General features: G+C 39.7%; 1 protein-coding gene across 1 annotated transcript in view; it reads right to left on the bottom strand.

The window, feature by feature from the left end:
• ALK (ALK receptor tyrosine kinase) overlaps positions 1-16,996 on the bottom strand; it is a 730,858-nt gene that overhangs the window by 331,245 nt on the left and 382,617 nt on the right. The gene's annotated exons all lie outside the window — the stretch shown is intronic.

Here is a 16,996-nt window from a genome sequence, read left to right as displayed (position 1 = left end):
ATGCTGGAAGTCTTCCTCCAGCCCCTCACCATCTTCACACAGCCAATCTCATCCCCGCTCTCTTAGGCTGTTTCTATAAAAAGTAGAGCCTGAGGCAAAGATGGTGATCGGGGCTTATCATTAGGCAGACCGAGCTTCTCCCCTCAGCTTCCCTACGCACTAGTTCTCTATCTTTGAGTCTCAGGTTTTCATCTGTAACACGGACAGCCTAAGAGAGTCGCTCACTCCATGTATGATCCCAGAGTGGAGCTAGGACATCAGTTACACCTCATAAACCTCCAGGTGTGGGATCCCCAAACCTCACAAACCAGGACACTCTGGGGCATCTCAGGCCACCCAGTGGGTCACAGTTTAAATCTGAGCTGACCTGAGTTCTCCATATGACACTCAAGCCAACTTCAGACTCAACTGATATCTGTTGGACAATTCAGAGTTTCTGAGGAATGTATGGGTTGGCTCCAGGCTCTCAAATAGTTATGACCAGTTCAAGATTTTCTTTGTGTGGCTTATTTTGGTCACTTATTTTGTAGCTAAGATCATGGCTATAACTCCTTTGCTTATTAGCTACGTGATCTAGAGCGAAGCATTAACTTTTTCTTGTTTCAGTTTCCTCATGTATAAAAATGGCATGGGAAGGGTTGGCCAAACTCAACAGTTTCTTAAGACACATTTCAGCCCCTTTGTCTATGAATCATGTGAATCTGCAACTATTCTCCACAAAGTGAAGTCGCTCAGTCTTGTCCGACTCTTTGCGACCCCATGGACTGTAGCCTGCCAGGCTCCTCTGTCCATGGGATTTTCCAGGCAATAGTCCTGGAGTGGATTGCCATTTCCTTCTCCAGGGGATCTTCCCAACCCAGGGATCGAACCCAGATCTCCCACACTGTAGACAGATGCTTTGGCAATCCACTCCAGTACTATTGCCTGCAAAATCCCATGGACAGAGGAGCCTGGTAGGCTACAGCCCATGGGGTCACAAAAAGTCGGACACAACTGAGTGACTTTACCTTACCTTACCTTACCTTACCGTCAGAGCTACCAGCGAACTCCTTTCTCCACAAAGAGAGCCCTACAAATCCATCCTGGTGCCATGTCTGTGGCAGAGTTTCCCTCTGGGGCAAGCCAACCGTAATACCAGCAGCACAGGCCAAGTGACCTGCACAAAACCTGTATTTATGGGGATTACTGTTGGCATAAAACCACAGCATTATTTTATTGTTCCTGGTATTCCTTCTGATGCATTAATATCACTTGCCACACTTCTCCATTGAAGTTTTGGATCATTAGATGCTGCTCCTTTTGCAGTGAAAGCCTGTCTCCTAACATCCTTGATTTCTCCTGTGGGAACCAGCTAACGAGTGTTCAGCTTCTTTAACCACTCCCAGCACACAGAATTAGTCTCCTTTGCAGATAACCCAATTTATCGAGTAGGCAAAGGAACCATACTTTTCATTGATAAAGAATGATATGGAGGAAAGAAGGGGATTTATACCAGAAGCTAAGTATTTCCAAGGACACATATTGTGTCAGAATTTGGAGAGTTGTTATATTCTGGAAGTAGGTAAATATGACTTCTAGTTACAATCAGGATGAAGTCAGCACAAGACTGTTTCTGAACTGAATCAGGGACATGGGTCAGTACTGGAAACTAAACCCTCTGTAATTAGTGGGAAGTTTCAGGATGGTGCACAGGCCTGTGAAAAGTGCTTTCTGACCCTCAGTAAATAATCTGTATTATTATCCTATTTTACCATGGGGAGACATTCTTGTTATGGGCACAGAGGTTAAAAAAAAAAAAAAAGATAATTAGAATCAAAGACTCAGAATTAGAAAGCACTTTAAGATGATCCAGTGTAATGCCCTTGCTTTTCTAGAGAAGCAGACTGGAGATCCGAAGTGGGAGATAACTTGTATAAAGTCTCAATTTGAAAGTCCAAACCAGATTCCAGGTCTCTGAACTCCTAATCCAAGCTCTTTCCCTTGCATCTTTCTCACTGCCCCACTGTATTCTTTATCCTAAAATGAAATGTAAGCAGGGTGCCTTGTGGCCAAGTTGTATAACGCAGGAGCCGAGAGGGATGGGACAGGAGAAAGACAGGCAGATGGACTCTCCACTCCAGAACAAATCCATTTGTTCACTGGCCTCTTTACTCATTCCTTTCTGCCCTCAGATTTCATTTATTAGATGCCTACTTTGAGCAAACATCCAAGCACTGGCTCTGCCCTGGGGACACAGATATGAACCAGACACGGATCTGGACTTCAAGGAACTCTAGGTCCCATAGGGGTAATGAGACGTCTGCACTAACTTTAATCAAAGGTAGAGGTTATAGAGTCATAAGACACATACAGACAAAGTACTTTGGGAGGCTCCACAAAAGATATTAGGTTCAGTTGGGAAGATTCATAAAGAAGATGATCTTTGAGCTAGGTCTTTAAAGGAGAGAAAAACAAAGATATTGGCAGAAATGACTGTGCAAGATTTGAGAGGAAGAGGAGTCAAGGCAGAAACGTAGAAAATGTGTCGTGGCATTTGGATGCAGAGTAGGGCACATGAAGAGAAGGCTGGGAAATAAGGAAGGGTGACGCGTGTGGACCAGACCACAGAGAACATTTCATTCCCAGCTGAAAATGTTCATCTATACTTTGGACAATAGGGAGCCAGAAAAGATTTTTGAGCAGGATAAGGACCTCATCAGAGTGGTGCTTCAGGAAGATTAATCTGGTATGGTGGGGGAGAGGCAGGATCAAAACTGACCCAGGCTCATCCTCCACCACCCATCCACACCAGGCACGGACAAGACTAAATGCAGATGTGATGTATGGAGTATGTTACGTTGTAAGCAAAGGTGCTGTGTTAGGGACAACTCTGGAATCTACTGAGGCTTCCAACCATCTGTTCAGAGCAAATGAGAGCTCTGGAAGTCCCTCTGGGGCACCACATACTTTGGGGTGCATTCTGAGCTTAGGATGAAGCCACATATGCCACATATAAGGAAGCAACAGTAGTGTGTCTGGGTCTGAGACACTACGCTGGTATTTTTCTTTGGGAAAAAGTTGGATTGAAACCAGCTTTTTGAGCTACTGAGAGAAAGAATGCAGGCAAAATAAAAGAGGTGCTTCCCTTTTTTGTCAGTGAGTACACACTGATGAGTGGGTATTAAAGATATTCGTTTAAACCCTGGGAAACTCGAGCTCCCAATAGGAGCAAATCAAGCTGAAGTTGCTGGGGTTTGGGGCTCATCCTCTCCACTGTCCCTCCCTCCTGGATGTGAAAACACATGTAAATTCTGTCCTTGTGATTCAGTACCTCAATAATGAGACTCTTTCAAAGCTGACTGGAAGATGGATTACTTTTCCAGTTCTAATACGTGAGATGATGTTTATATGAATTTTATTTTGTGCAACTGGACTATCAATAAGGGACTGAGCTTAAAGTATTTTCACTCTCAATAAAACTCTATAGTTGAGAGCTATCTCTTCATCAGCAGCTTTCCTCTACCCCTAAAAAATAAAATAAAAGGAAAAAATACATTTCATAAGCTCCTTGCGATATTGTCAGTATAAATCTTTTAAAGTCAGTGAGAATTTATCTCTCCTCTTCCTCTTTCCCATTTCCTGTTTATTTTGCTCAAAATAGCTTGGGGCTATGGGAAGGCTCCTGGGGTCTCTTCTAATTAAGAAGGATGGCCTGGCAGCTCACAGACCTTCTCCCAGAGTGGGCCATAGGGGGTGGAGAAGCAGATCAAAGAGCCCTGCTTACCCGGTGCCACGATCATGGTTTCCTTATTACGGGACTGTGTTGATGTGTTCAGTGATTAAATATGAAATAGTTATTATTTCTACCTCTGGTCACAGGCATAGGGATGTGTCACTCTCATCCAAGCCAGCAGGGCTCAAATTATGAGACAGAAACCAAGGGGCATGAATCTTGAGATCAGACAGACTCTTTTATATTCAGGCTCTATCTCTATTCCATTCTAGGCTTTAGACAAATTGTTTAACCTCTTTAAACCTTAGTTTGCTCAGATTTAATATGGCTAGAGCCTAGCTCCTATGGCTGTCGTGGAGATTAAACTGAACTGCATGTGTGAAAGTGGCTAGTACAGTGTCTGGCCCTTAGTAGATACATGATGAATGTTGATTTCCCGCTTTGAGGGGTGTCAATCTGGAGCTCCTTTTATCTATCCCTAAACTTGAAATCAGAGGACCAAATTTCAGCCCTGGCTCTGCTACTACCAAGGTTTCTTTGTTTGTAAAATGAAAAGGTTGGATAGAATCTCTCTGAGGACCCTTAGAGCTCCAAACTGTCAGTAATTCTATCTGCCTGCCTAGAATATTATTAATCTAAAGGAAACATGTCAAGTCTCCAAGCCCCTAAGTCCTAAAGACTTCTTCTCCTAACTTACCTCTCTGAGGCTTCTAAACCAACAGTTTCAATCAATTGACCAAATATTCTGTGAACTGTGATTCCCGGTTCTGCTTCCTCTCTTCTAATTTACACGAACTTGTTACAGGACTGGTACCACCTCTAAATGTTTCATATTTAACACAATGCTTGCCATATGGCAAGCACTCAATGCCTTTAAAAATCAAAGTAATATATACATAAAGCAAGGAGTCAAGAAGTTCAGAGTGGCTCATATAATAATAATAATGAAACTATCCCCAATCATGCTCCTCACACCAAGTCCCAAAAATACTTTTAAGGATTTCTAATGTCTTTGACCAGCTGCTTTCATGATTCTAGATATTATGATCAGAGTGTTATTTGTTGGTGCAACAACTTTAGACTCATTAACGTTGATGGTACAGTAAGAAAAATGATCCTATCCCCCTTCTATTGGGTTGGTCAAAAAGTTCATTTGAGTTTTTCCACATGATCTTAATAATTCTTTATTTCTTAAATTCGTTTTTACTTTTTTTAAATTACTTTCCTTTTTAACTCTTCATGGCAAATTTATCATTTGTTCCATCAGCTTTACACAGTATCACCTGACTCTCCTCCCTGGAAGATGACGCCATTAGCCTTCCTGCTCTTCCAGACTTTTTCACATCCACCTCCTAAAGCAGCTGTGTTTTCCTCTATATTGTCAAGGTTGTGGAAGAATGATTAAGTCTTGTGTTTTGCTTACAGGTTGATGCTAAATGTTGAAAACTAATAACAGAGCTTTTTATATTGTAAACTATACACATATTGTCACTGCAGTGAACAAAGTTATATTTATAAATGTCTTTATTGGTCCAGTAATACATACCACTCCACAGAGAATGTTTCTAATATCAAGATGAAATGAGTATTCATTCTCTCTCTCTTGGTCTTAACATTGTCACCTGCCAAAATTGTGGCACATTATAATTTGCCTTATATTTGAATCAGGAGTCTCCTGTGCAGTTTGTTTTTCCAGAAATTTCTGATTGGTTTTCTCTTTATTTTCTATCCGCCTTTTGCACTATATCACTAATGCTTCTACAAATTCCTTGAAGAATCTCTCCCTTCTTCTCGAAGACTCTGACTTTCTGTTTTTAATTTATACCAGTTGTTTTCTGGGCCTCCAATACAGCTATTATGGAATTTCTTTTCACTGGGTCTCTTCCATTAGTCCCACCATCCTGGGAAATTTCGAAAACTTCTTTGAGAATCTTTGGCTATCTCCAATATTTTTATTTTGTTTTCACACTTGGTTGATAGATTGTTAGGCTATAGTTTCCAGATCAGAAGTTTTGCTTCAGAAATTTAAAGGTCTAGCTTTAGTGTTGTTGAGCATCTGTGTGACTGAGGTGAAGTCTGAGGCTGGTTTTACTGTAATTTTTTTTATAGTCAACCTGCTTTTTTTCCCCCCGCTTTGGAAGCCTTCAGGACCTTTCTTTAACACTGAGGTACTTGAATTTCGGTACTATGGATCTAGGAATGGATCTCTATAAAAATTCTGCAGTGACATTTGGTGGGCTCTTTCAATCTGAAAATACATTTCTTTCTTTTATTTCTGGTAAATCTGTTGTATTATTTCTCTGATATTTTCATTGCCCTCTTCTCAGTCTTAAATCTTTCTGAAGACATTTATCTCTCAAGTTAACTTGTTAGCTACTTTATCTTTGTTTTCTCTGGGGTCAGTTTTTTAATGTTGATATTTCTTTTTCATTCTGCTGGGCTATCACATGTAGGGTGGTCCTGGCTCAGCCCCTCATATAGAAACAGGAGAGGCTAGGAGTACTTCTAGAAACTTCTCTACCCATAGTTAGTGCTTGCCCTTCATGTCAGCATTGGCTTGATGGACTGTGGGGAGCAGGCCACCCTGCAGCACCTGCTCCCCAACTCCAGCATCATGGACTCATCTTCATTCTCTGCGTGAGCAATGAACACTCCCAAGAGTAGCCCTGGGTTTCTAGGTCCACTTGAATTTTTTAGAGAAAAGTCTTTGTTTCTCTCCCTTGTGGTTAGGTATCTTACTAATTTTTCATCCGGTAAACTGGGGTTGAAGGGAAGTGACCATATGAGTTAACACACCACAGAGAAATCACATTCTTCCTCCTGACTCTCATCCTTCCTTCCAGAGAATCACTTATCAGTACCCACTGCGGTGCTGCCCAGCACAGGAAGGCTCCCTCCTCTGCTCCAAAGCGAGCATCTTCTCATCTTATGTCCTCTGTCAACAGCTTCCATCTCCTGTTTGTGCTCTAGAAGTCACTCATAGATCCCCTCCTGTTCTGTTTGCCATTCAAGGTTTATTTCTCCTTTGAATCTTATCACTTTAGTGGGATTACAGGAGAGAAGAAGACAAAAGTGTGCTCAGTCCACCATCCTGAACCAGAAGTCTCTTAATCATATTCTTTGCGTGAGAACATGAATAAACAAATGTATGAATGGACAGATTTCTATCTCAATAAATCACATGATGCTGGCACCACTGGTTGTCTATATTGAAATTAAACTATTAAATCATTACTTCAAGCTATTACTTGATCATGATACCATTTGTATTAGGTGGGGCTTAAGGAATAGCAGAAGTTTATTGGCTGGAATGTGGACAGAAGAAGTGCAACATGGTGCAAGGTGTAGCATAGGGAATGATGCCGTGCCACCCCCCAGAGTGTGTTCCACAGAACACCAGCCCCACAAGGTGTTAATAGGTATTATGGGAAAGCTCTGGGATCAAGGAAGGTTGAGGATTATTGGGTTAAACAAAAGTAAACAGGCTTTTTCCTTGTGGGACTTCCTAGAAACTTAATATGCCAATAAGAGTTTTGACTCTTCGAGACTGAAACATAAAACAAAGATTTCCGAAACTCCTCAGGGAACAGAATCTTTTGCTATGGTGTATAATGCACCATGGAATATGCTTTGAAAACCCTACTCTATTCTATTTGTGCTCTAGAGACCATTTGCAGAAAGTGAGAAAGGAAAAAAAAACCATCGTGATAAGAATTATAGTATAGAAGTGAATAACATATCTCTACCATCTCTTAAATTGTAAAGCTCTGTTTGTATGACTTTCAAACTGTCCTCCCATCAACATCTAAGATTCTTGTGGCAGAATCATGCTTTTGGAAAGGCTCCTCTGGGTTACTACTTTGGTCTCTCTACCTGAGGATACTTAAAAATGCTACATTCTATATCTGACTTTCAGAATGTCAGAGCTAGAAACAAACATGATGGTCACATAGCTAGGCCCTTGCTCTAATGGGGAGAAAGCAAAGAAGCTAAGGACTTGCCCAAGGTCATACAGCAAATCAGTGGTGGATCTGGGACTAACAGCAAGATTTTCAGATCCTGCCCAGTGGAACACTCAGTAGCCGCCTGCCCGTGTCAGAGGTCTATGATGGTGTTTTGGTCAAATGTTCTATGGGTTGGTCTCCAGCTGTCCCAGACATCACTTTCTTTCTTTTCACTTTCACAATTCTAAGGATCTGGCCCATCTATCTGCCTGTCTCAGATCCAAGGAAATAGACTAAAGCCTGGGCAGGGGGCACCCAGACAGATGACGTATCCTCTGGAAATCACTCCTGGGGGCTTAGGGTGGTCCTTCAAGTCTGGGAAGTATTTGAGGGTCTCCTCTGTTCATGTGGTCTTATGAAGTACCAAACCAGCTTGGGAACACTGAAAAAGTTCCTTTATTGTTTATTTTTCAAATTTGAGTTCTGCTACCCTATGTAATCTCAACTCAGGTTTTAGGTTTTAGTTCAGACTTTTGAAATATATAGGAAGGAGTAGTTAGGATTGTCCTTATCACCATGCCTTGTCTGAAAGTGGGATAACTTAGGAATCTAGACCTAGAGTTCTCGCTAGTTATTTAGCCCAGCCATTTCACCTTGCAGGTGAGGACATTGAGGCCAGAGGGTTGAAGAGATGTGCCTGGGTTCCACAGCAGGCAGCTGAGCTGTGTTAGGCTCCGGCTCCTCCAGTTCCAGACTGGTGCACCCTTACTGTCTCACACTGCTACAGTGTCAAATATTCGGTATAAGCTCCACTACCGTCCACCACCAGGAATTAAATGTACTGCTTTACTGCACCTTTATCAGGAAGCACCTGAAGAGTAATGGAACTGATTTTTGAGGTCTAATGACAGAATGAACAAGTATGTTCATTAAGGGAGGAAAGGGAGGTAGGAGTTGATTTTTCTTAACAGTATTATTAATCTTAACATTATGAATTCAGCTGTAGCCAAAAGTGGTAGTAACTTGCCTATTTGGTGGATTGCTGTAAACTACCTCTCAGGTCCAGGCTAACTGTGGCAAAAGTTGCCTAGAAATGGTAAAATACATTTATGCTTATGTGTGTATACAGTAAATATATGCATATTTGTGTGTGCATGTGTATATATACTTTATAGTGTGTATATATATGTATACATACACACACACACACACACACACGTGTGTGTGTATCCTGTATATGTGTGTATGTTCAGGTAGCCCCATTTTAGATCTCTGATCCTGTTATAAAGAACAAATCTTTTGGCAGGGGGAGAGACATACTTTTCTTTGTTTTTGTTTTTTTAACCCATAGGTTTCATTTAAGAAAAAAGACCAAAAATCTTTATATACTGCCTCTGTGTTCTGGGGAGTCAGCAAAAAAAGATAATAAAAGGCAAAGCAAATAAATAGAAGGAAACAAGCTAAAGTGCTGAGAAACCTCTTTTCCCTAAGAGCTCATTGTGGTAATCCTCAAGGAAAATAGAACAGCACTTGATCTGATGAGAGGGAGAAAGGAGAAGCCAGATGAAAACTAAACAATTGATTTAATTCAATGAGAAGCAAGAGGCAGGAGAGATAAAAGTATCTGCTGCTATCAGGGTTGGGAAGGGAGGAGTTAGGGGACAAAGTGCCTTTGGTGTAACAAGATCCACTTTAGATGGAGACAAGCACGAAATCAAGTTTTCCCTTTTCCATGTAGGTTCGTAGCTCTGGAATCAGATTGTTCAATTTCTGCCTTAAGTCCCAGATGTCAGGGTATAAAAATCTTTCATGTTACTTTTTAAAATTTTGCTAAGAGGTATCAGATTTTATCACTTTATTTGTGTAGTTCGTTGAATTTTTAAAAATTAAAAAAATTTTAAAGCAATTTTGGACCCATGTTCTTGTGGGAGTGTAACAGGATCTCAGCCTCTTATATTAATTTCTGACATTCTGTGTGCTGTGGCTCTCAGACATTCCAGTGTTGAGGAAGGAACACAAACCCTGGGCAAATGCTGACAAGGGAAGGGAAGCGAGGGAAGGCCACCAGGTCACCACATGCCACTCTGGGAATGACCCACAGGGCACCAAGAGGCCATCCCACCCAACTCTTTGTCCTTCGGAAGAGGGAACTCACATGCAGGAAGGTGAAGGAACTGTCTGAAGAGGGTTAGGCGGAGGAAAATGGCTAGGTTGAGCTCTCAAAGGTTCTAGAAGGATCTGGCTTCTTCTAACTGGTCTTCCCACTTCCCACTCACCCTCCCCCCATACATTCTGCAAACAGCAGCCAGAGCCATCTTCTTAAATAGGATTTAGTTGGTCACAGTCCTTTTAAACTCTTCAATAGTGTCCTACTGACAATAGATTAAATCCAAGTTCCTTCCTATGATTTACAAGGAAGGTCAGAGGGGAACCAACCTGTGGCAGATATCATAGGTTGGCTCACTTAGCACCCTCACCAACTTCCTTCTCTCTTTCCTTTCTCTTTTACTGAGACTGGAAGTTTAAAAACGACTTGATTTAACAGGCCTTCCTTATAGACCACTGACACAGTACTAGCCTATGAAATGTAAGCAGAATTGTGCTTATAAGGTGGCCAGAATTAGCTAATAAGAACACAGGACACTCAGTTAAATGTAAATTTCAGAAAAATAATGAGTAATTTTTTCAGCACAAACATATTACATGGGGCATACTTATATTAAAAACATTATTTATCGCTTATCTGATGCTCACATTTAACTGGACAGCCTATATTTTATCAGTCGAGCCCATGTTCTGGAAAATTTGGGGAAAACCTTCCCTCTCTGCCTCTTTTTCTTCTTGCCTGGAATGTGGACTTAATGCTTGGAGGTGTGGTAGCTGTCCTGTGACTATGAAGCAACAAGCATAAGCACACAAACTGGAAAGGTAACAAGAGTTGTCACTGATGGTGTTTTGGGACATTTGTACCATTGCCTGCCCAAGATCTTTATCTGGCTAAGCCACTGTGGTGAGGGCTTCTGTTTTTATAGCTGATGCTCTGTGATCAGGGATCTTGTCTGTCTTGGGCCAGCTGTCTAGTGCCTAACACAATGACAGGGACAGTGCTCCTTCAACAAACATTTCCTAAATGGGTAAAGACATTACACTTAACAAAAACGCAGGTAATTCACTTATTTCCTTGTATCTTATCTAAAATAGTGTCATTCTTATTTTATGCTAGAAAGAACATTTCCCCTCTTGAACTGACTGGTGGTTATAGAAGGAGTATTATTTGCAAATAATTTACAAATAATTTTTTAAATGCCTGGAAGTTTGGACACTTAACGTCAGTGTTTTTCAAATAGTGGCTTGTAACCCTTTAGTGGGCCATGAAATCAACTTAGTGGGTCATGACCAGCATTAAATAAAAAAGATGAGAAGGAAGAAGAAAGGAAGAGGGAAAAAAAGAAATTTAAAAATATCCATATTGTAATTTCCCCTTGGGAAATAATGGCTGCTGATCTATATATATATATATACACATACACAAAATCACACACGTTTCTGTGTACTATGCTGTTATATAAAATATATTTCTTACTGTGGGTTATGGTTAAAAATAATTGAAAGGCTCAAGATGAGTATTGTTCAAATTTCAAATGTTCATACATGGAAAGTATACTGGGTGGGTCTGTTCCCTGAGCTACCTCTCATTAGGTGGGTGATTTGGGGAGAAGAAATCTATTTGGACAGAATTTTGTGATTTATAAAACTCGCCCACACAAACAATCCTATAACAACTCCGTGAAAGATGCTTTCCCAGTTGTGGCTGTTCCTGCCATTGCAGCCATTAGCCACATGTGGCTACTGAGTACTTGAAAAGAGGCTGATGAAACTGAGAAACTGAATTTTTCAATTTATTTAATTTTTAAAACTTTAAATTTAATTTAAAAATTAAACTTAGAAGCCAACACTTGATTTAGTCATTAGAAAAACATGTTTGGAACAACTTGGATACGTGAATCTAACTTTTCAATCATAAATTTTATGAAAATACAGACCCACTATTTAAAATGAAAATTTAGCCTCAAATTGACATGTACTGTAAATATAAAGCATATACTAGATTTCAGTGATTTAGTACAGAAAAAATACACAGTATTTTATGAATAGTTTTATATTGATAACATGTTGAGATGACAATATTGAATATATTGAGTTTATATATTATTAAAATTAAGTTCATCTGTTTCTTTTTACTTTTTGTAATGCGGTTTCTACAAATTCTAAAGTTACATTTTTGGCTCATATTATATTTCTACTGGGCAGCACTGCTCTGAGGATCAAGTGTCTTGCCCTAGGCCACTGGATGAGCCAAGTGCTTCAACCACCGTTATGATCCAGATCATGTGACTCAAAACTCATGGCTCTTTTTGCTAAACTACAAGTCACATCTCTAACAGGCCTCATTGTTACCTCTAAAAACAGTGGGGGTGAACTGTAGGACAATAATAATATAATGATGATGATGGCTAACATTTAACGTGTGCCTAACATGTCCTGGGTGCTAGGTTAACATTTAATAAGGTTTACTGCATTTGATTTTACAACAGCTTGGTAAGGAGGCATGCGATTGTTATATCCACTTTTTAGATGAGGAAACTAAGGTTTGGAGATACCAATTAATCTGCCTATCAGCTCAAGGTAGCGCAGTCTGAGGGGCCCAGAACCTAGGAGGTCCATACAAATGACTGAATACTAAACCCTTTCCCGAGATGATGGCCATCACAAAAGCATTTGGGCTCTGTGTGGGTAACAAGCAGCTGTATCTCCCAGAATCCTGTTAGATTAATTTCCTTGGGGAAATAATATTTGCTGATCTTGCTGCTGATTCCAACATCATACAGTAGAAATCTCTAAGTGCCACAGTCTTTGAATAGACAGATAAGGCTCAAGAAGGTGACTTTGTATCTGAAAAATTTTCAACCAGAAAATTGAAATATGGGCTTCATTACTATGGGTGCTTATTTAAAGATCTATTTGCAATTTAAAATTAAATTTAATAACAGCTTTCAAATATAGGGACAAATCATACTTTCCTCATGAAATTATTTTTATTTTGTTATAAACACTGTGCATACTCATTAAGTACAATTTAGGAAGAAAAAGTAAGACAAAACAATTCATCTGTGCCTCTACTACTCGAACTTTGTATTGTGTTTGTTTCGTTCTTCCATATGCCTGTGTGCTTAGTAGCTGAGTCGTGTCTGACTCTTTGAGACCCCGTGGACTGCAGCCTGCCAGACTCCTCTATCCATGGGGATTCTCTAGGCAAGAATACTGGAGAGGGTTGCCATGCCCTCCTCCAGGGGATCCTCCCAACTCAGGGAACAAATTCAGGTCTCCCACATTGTGGGCAGATTCTTTACAGTCTGAGTCACCAGGGAAGGCCCATATACATAGAATTTTAAAAATTTATAATTTCACCAAGGATACTTTTCCCTTTGCTCTTTCCTTTAACATTAGGTTATAAGCATTTTCTCTATGCTGTTTATGTAGGCTTTCCAAACATATACATATGTATATATACTTGTATAATATTCCAATCCAGTGGACATAACATTTAAACTATTTTTTTAGTTTAGATAATTAGGTTGTTTCCAATTTTTTGTGATTATAGAAAAAGTTGTTCTCTTGCTCCCTTGAATAGTAGTCTTTTTGGAGGGTCAGTCCCTCAACATGTATCAAAAACTTAAAACTATGCATATTCTTTGACCCAACAGTTCCTTTCTAGGAATTTGCTTTGAAAAAACAGTTATCCAAAAATACTTCTTTGCAAAGCTGCTTAGCACTAATTATGTGAGCAAATATTCAGAAATGGTAAATGTTGGACATAGAAGATTAGATAAGTAATGTATGGTGTATTCATGTGATGAAGTACTTGATGAAAACACTACAAATACTGTCTTAAAAGCAGATATATGATACATGTAGGGACTTTCCTGGTGGTCCAGTGGTTAAGACTCTGTGCTCCCAACAAAGGATACCTGGGTCTGATCTCTGGTCAGGGAACTAGATAACCACATGTCACAACTGAGGGTTTGCATGCCACAACTCAAGACCCCACATACCACAACTAAAAAGAGACTTTGCATACAACAACGAAGACCTGGCACAGCCACATACATAAATAAATATGTCCGTGTAAGTTTAAAAAGTGGATATATGTGTTTGTTAGCCATCCGTATGTCTTCGTGGTACATATACACAATGGAGTATTACTCAGCCATTAAAAAGAATACATTTGAATCAGTTCTAATGAAGTGGATGAAACTGGAGCCGATTATACAGAGTGAAGTAAGCCAGAAAGAAAAACACCAATACAGTATACTAACACATATATATGGAATTTAGAAAGATGGCAATGATGACCCTGTATGCAAGACAGCAAAAAAGACACAGATGTGTATAGCAGACTTTTGGACTCAGAGGGAGAGGGAGAGGGTGGGATGATTTGGGAGAATGGCATTGAAACATGTATACTATCCTGTAAGAATTGAATCGCCAGTCTATGTCCAATGCAGGATACAGCATGCTTGGGGCTGGTGCACGGGGATGACCCAGAGAGATGTTATGGGGAGGGAGGTGGGAGGGGGGTTCATGTTTGCAAACGCATGTACACCCGTGGTGGATTCATGTCAATGTATGGCAAAACCAATACAGTATTGTAAAGGAAAATAAAGTAAAAAAAAAAAAAGTGGATATATATATATATGTGTAACTGATTCACTTTGCCAAATACCTGAAACTAAACATTGTAAATCAACTATACTCCAATAAAAACTTAAAAATAAATAAGGAATAGATGGGGAAACGGTGGAAACAGTGTCAGACTTTATTTTTGGGGGCTCCAAAATCACTGCAGATGGTGACTGCAGCCATGAAATTAAAAGATGCTTACTCCTTGGAAGGAAAGTTATGACCAACCTAGATAGCATATGCAAAAGCAGAGACATTACTTTGCCAACAAAGGTCCGTCTAGTCAAGGCTATGGTTTTTCCAGTAGTCATGTATGGATGTGAGAGTTGGACTGTGAAGAAAGCCGAGCACCAAAGAATTGATGCTTTTGAACTGTGGTGTTAGAGAAGACTCTTGAGAGTCTCCTGGACTGCAAGGAGATCCAACCAGTCCATTCTAAAGGAGATCAGTCCTGGGATTTCTTTGGAAGGAACGATGCTAAAGCTGAAACTCCAGTACTTTGGCCACCTCATGAGAAGTGTTGACTCATTGGAAAAGACTCTGATGCTGGGAGGGATTGGGGGCAGGAGGAAAAGGGAACGACTGAGGATGAGATGGCTGGATGGCATCACTGACTCGATGGATGTGAGTCTGAGTGAACTCCGGGAGTTGGTGATGGACAGGGAGGCCTGGCGTGCTGCGATTCATGGGGTCGCAAAGAGTCGGACATGACTGAGCGACTGAACTGAACTGAAGGATTGTTAAATACTACTACTAATAATAATGATAACTTTCTTCGATTGACTACCAGACATTGTGCTTATCCATATTTAGGATCTAATTTAATCCTCAAGAACCCATGTGTTTGGTACTATTATTATCATCTTCTTTGTACAGATACAAAAATAAGTTTAGAGGGTTAGGTGACCTCTCAGGGCCAAAAAACTGATAAGCAACAGAACCAAGACACAAACTTGTTATCTCCAGGGCTTGCACCATTAATCACCATGATATATTAATAATCAGGATGCTCACCATCTATTGTTAGATAGAAAAGGCATTTGCAAAATAATGTTGATAATATGATCTCAGTATGGTAAAATACATATAATAAATATATGTATATGGAAAAAGAAAATACTTGAGGATATTCACCAAAAGATTAAATGGATAGCTCTGGATGGTGGAATATTTTTCTTTATATTTTTTTGAATTTTCCAAAACATCTGCTACTTTTTTGGTATTTATTATTGCAATAAAATGTATACAACATCAAATGTACTACTCTAACTATTTTAAGTGTACAAATCGGTAGCATTAAGTACACTCACAATGTTGTCATTAAACTGTCACAACCATACAATTCGAGAACTCTCTCATCACTCAGTTATCCACTTCCTGCCCCTGGTAATCTTTATTCTACTTTCTGTCTATGTGGATTTGACTACTTTAGGTACTTCATATAAGTGCAATGATATAGTTTTGTCTTTTTATGATGCTTATTTAGCATAATTTCTTCAAGAAATTCTTCAAGAAATTTAGCTAAATTTCTTATTTAGCATAATTTCTTCAATGTTGTATCATGTGTCAGAATTTCATTTCTTTTTAAGGCTAAATAATATTCCATTGTGCATATATATATACACCACATTTTGTTTATCCATTCATCTGTTGCTGGACATTTGGATTGTTGTAAATAGTATTGGCTATTGTAAATAATGTTGCTATGAACATTGGTGTACAAGCATCTGTTTGAGTGTTTGCTTTCAATTCTTTTGGGGATATGCCTAGAAATGGAATTGCTGGGTCATATGATAATTCCATATTTAAGAAACACTAATTTTTGAGGAACTGCCAAACTGTTTACATTCCCATTGGTATTGTACAACAATATCAATTTCTCTACACTCTTAACCCAAATTCTTTTTTTTACTTTTTTAAAAATAATAGCCACCTAATGGGTATGAAGTGGCATCCACTGTAGTTTTGATTTGCATTTCCTTAATGGCTAGTGATGCTGAGCATCTTTTTATGTGCTTATTGGTCATTTGTATATCTTCTTTGGAGGAATGTCTATTTAAGTCCTTTGCCCAGCTTGTAATTGGGTTGTTTGTTTTCATCTGTCACTTTTTAAATTAGAAAGTAAACTACAGTGACTTTTATGAAGGATTTAAAAAAATGCATATTTAATTGGGTCTTTCCCTACTTCTATACCTCGTGTTGCCTCTGGATTGAGGTTCATACTATCACAGTATAGGTCAGCCAGGCTCCATCTGCAGCCTCCTGCTTCACACAGGATGCTGCAGGTGTTCCAAACTTCCTGCAGACATCAGGTCTCTTTGCCCATGCTCTACCTTTTGTAGAGACTGCATTCCCTTCTTTTCTTCCTCCTCATTGCCCTTCTTTATCCAGCTACATCCTAACCACCCTTTAAGAGCCAGCTCAGGGTTATTTCTTCAAATAATCCTTCCAAACCCTCCAGGCTAAGTGATGATCTTACTCCTGCTTTTGCCACATGTTGTGGATGCCTCTGCCACTTACCTTTTAGTGATGGAGTTATGTGTGTCTGTCTCGTGCACAAGACACACTCACTCATTGAGAATAAGGGTAGGCCTTTGTC

This window comes from Budorcas taxicolor, chromosome 11 (genome assembly GCF_023091745.1).
Source record: "Budorcas taxicolor isolate Tak-1 chromosome 11, Takin1.1, whole genome shotgun sequence".
Lineage (NCBI taxonomy): Eukaryota > Metazoa > Chordata > Mammalia > Artiodactyla > Bovidae > Budorcas > Budorcas taxicolor.
Note: the sequence above shows the minus strand (reverse complement) of the source record. Positions and strands in the feature narration are given on the sequence as shown.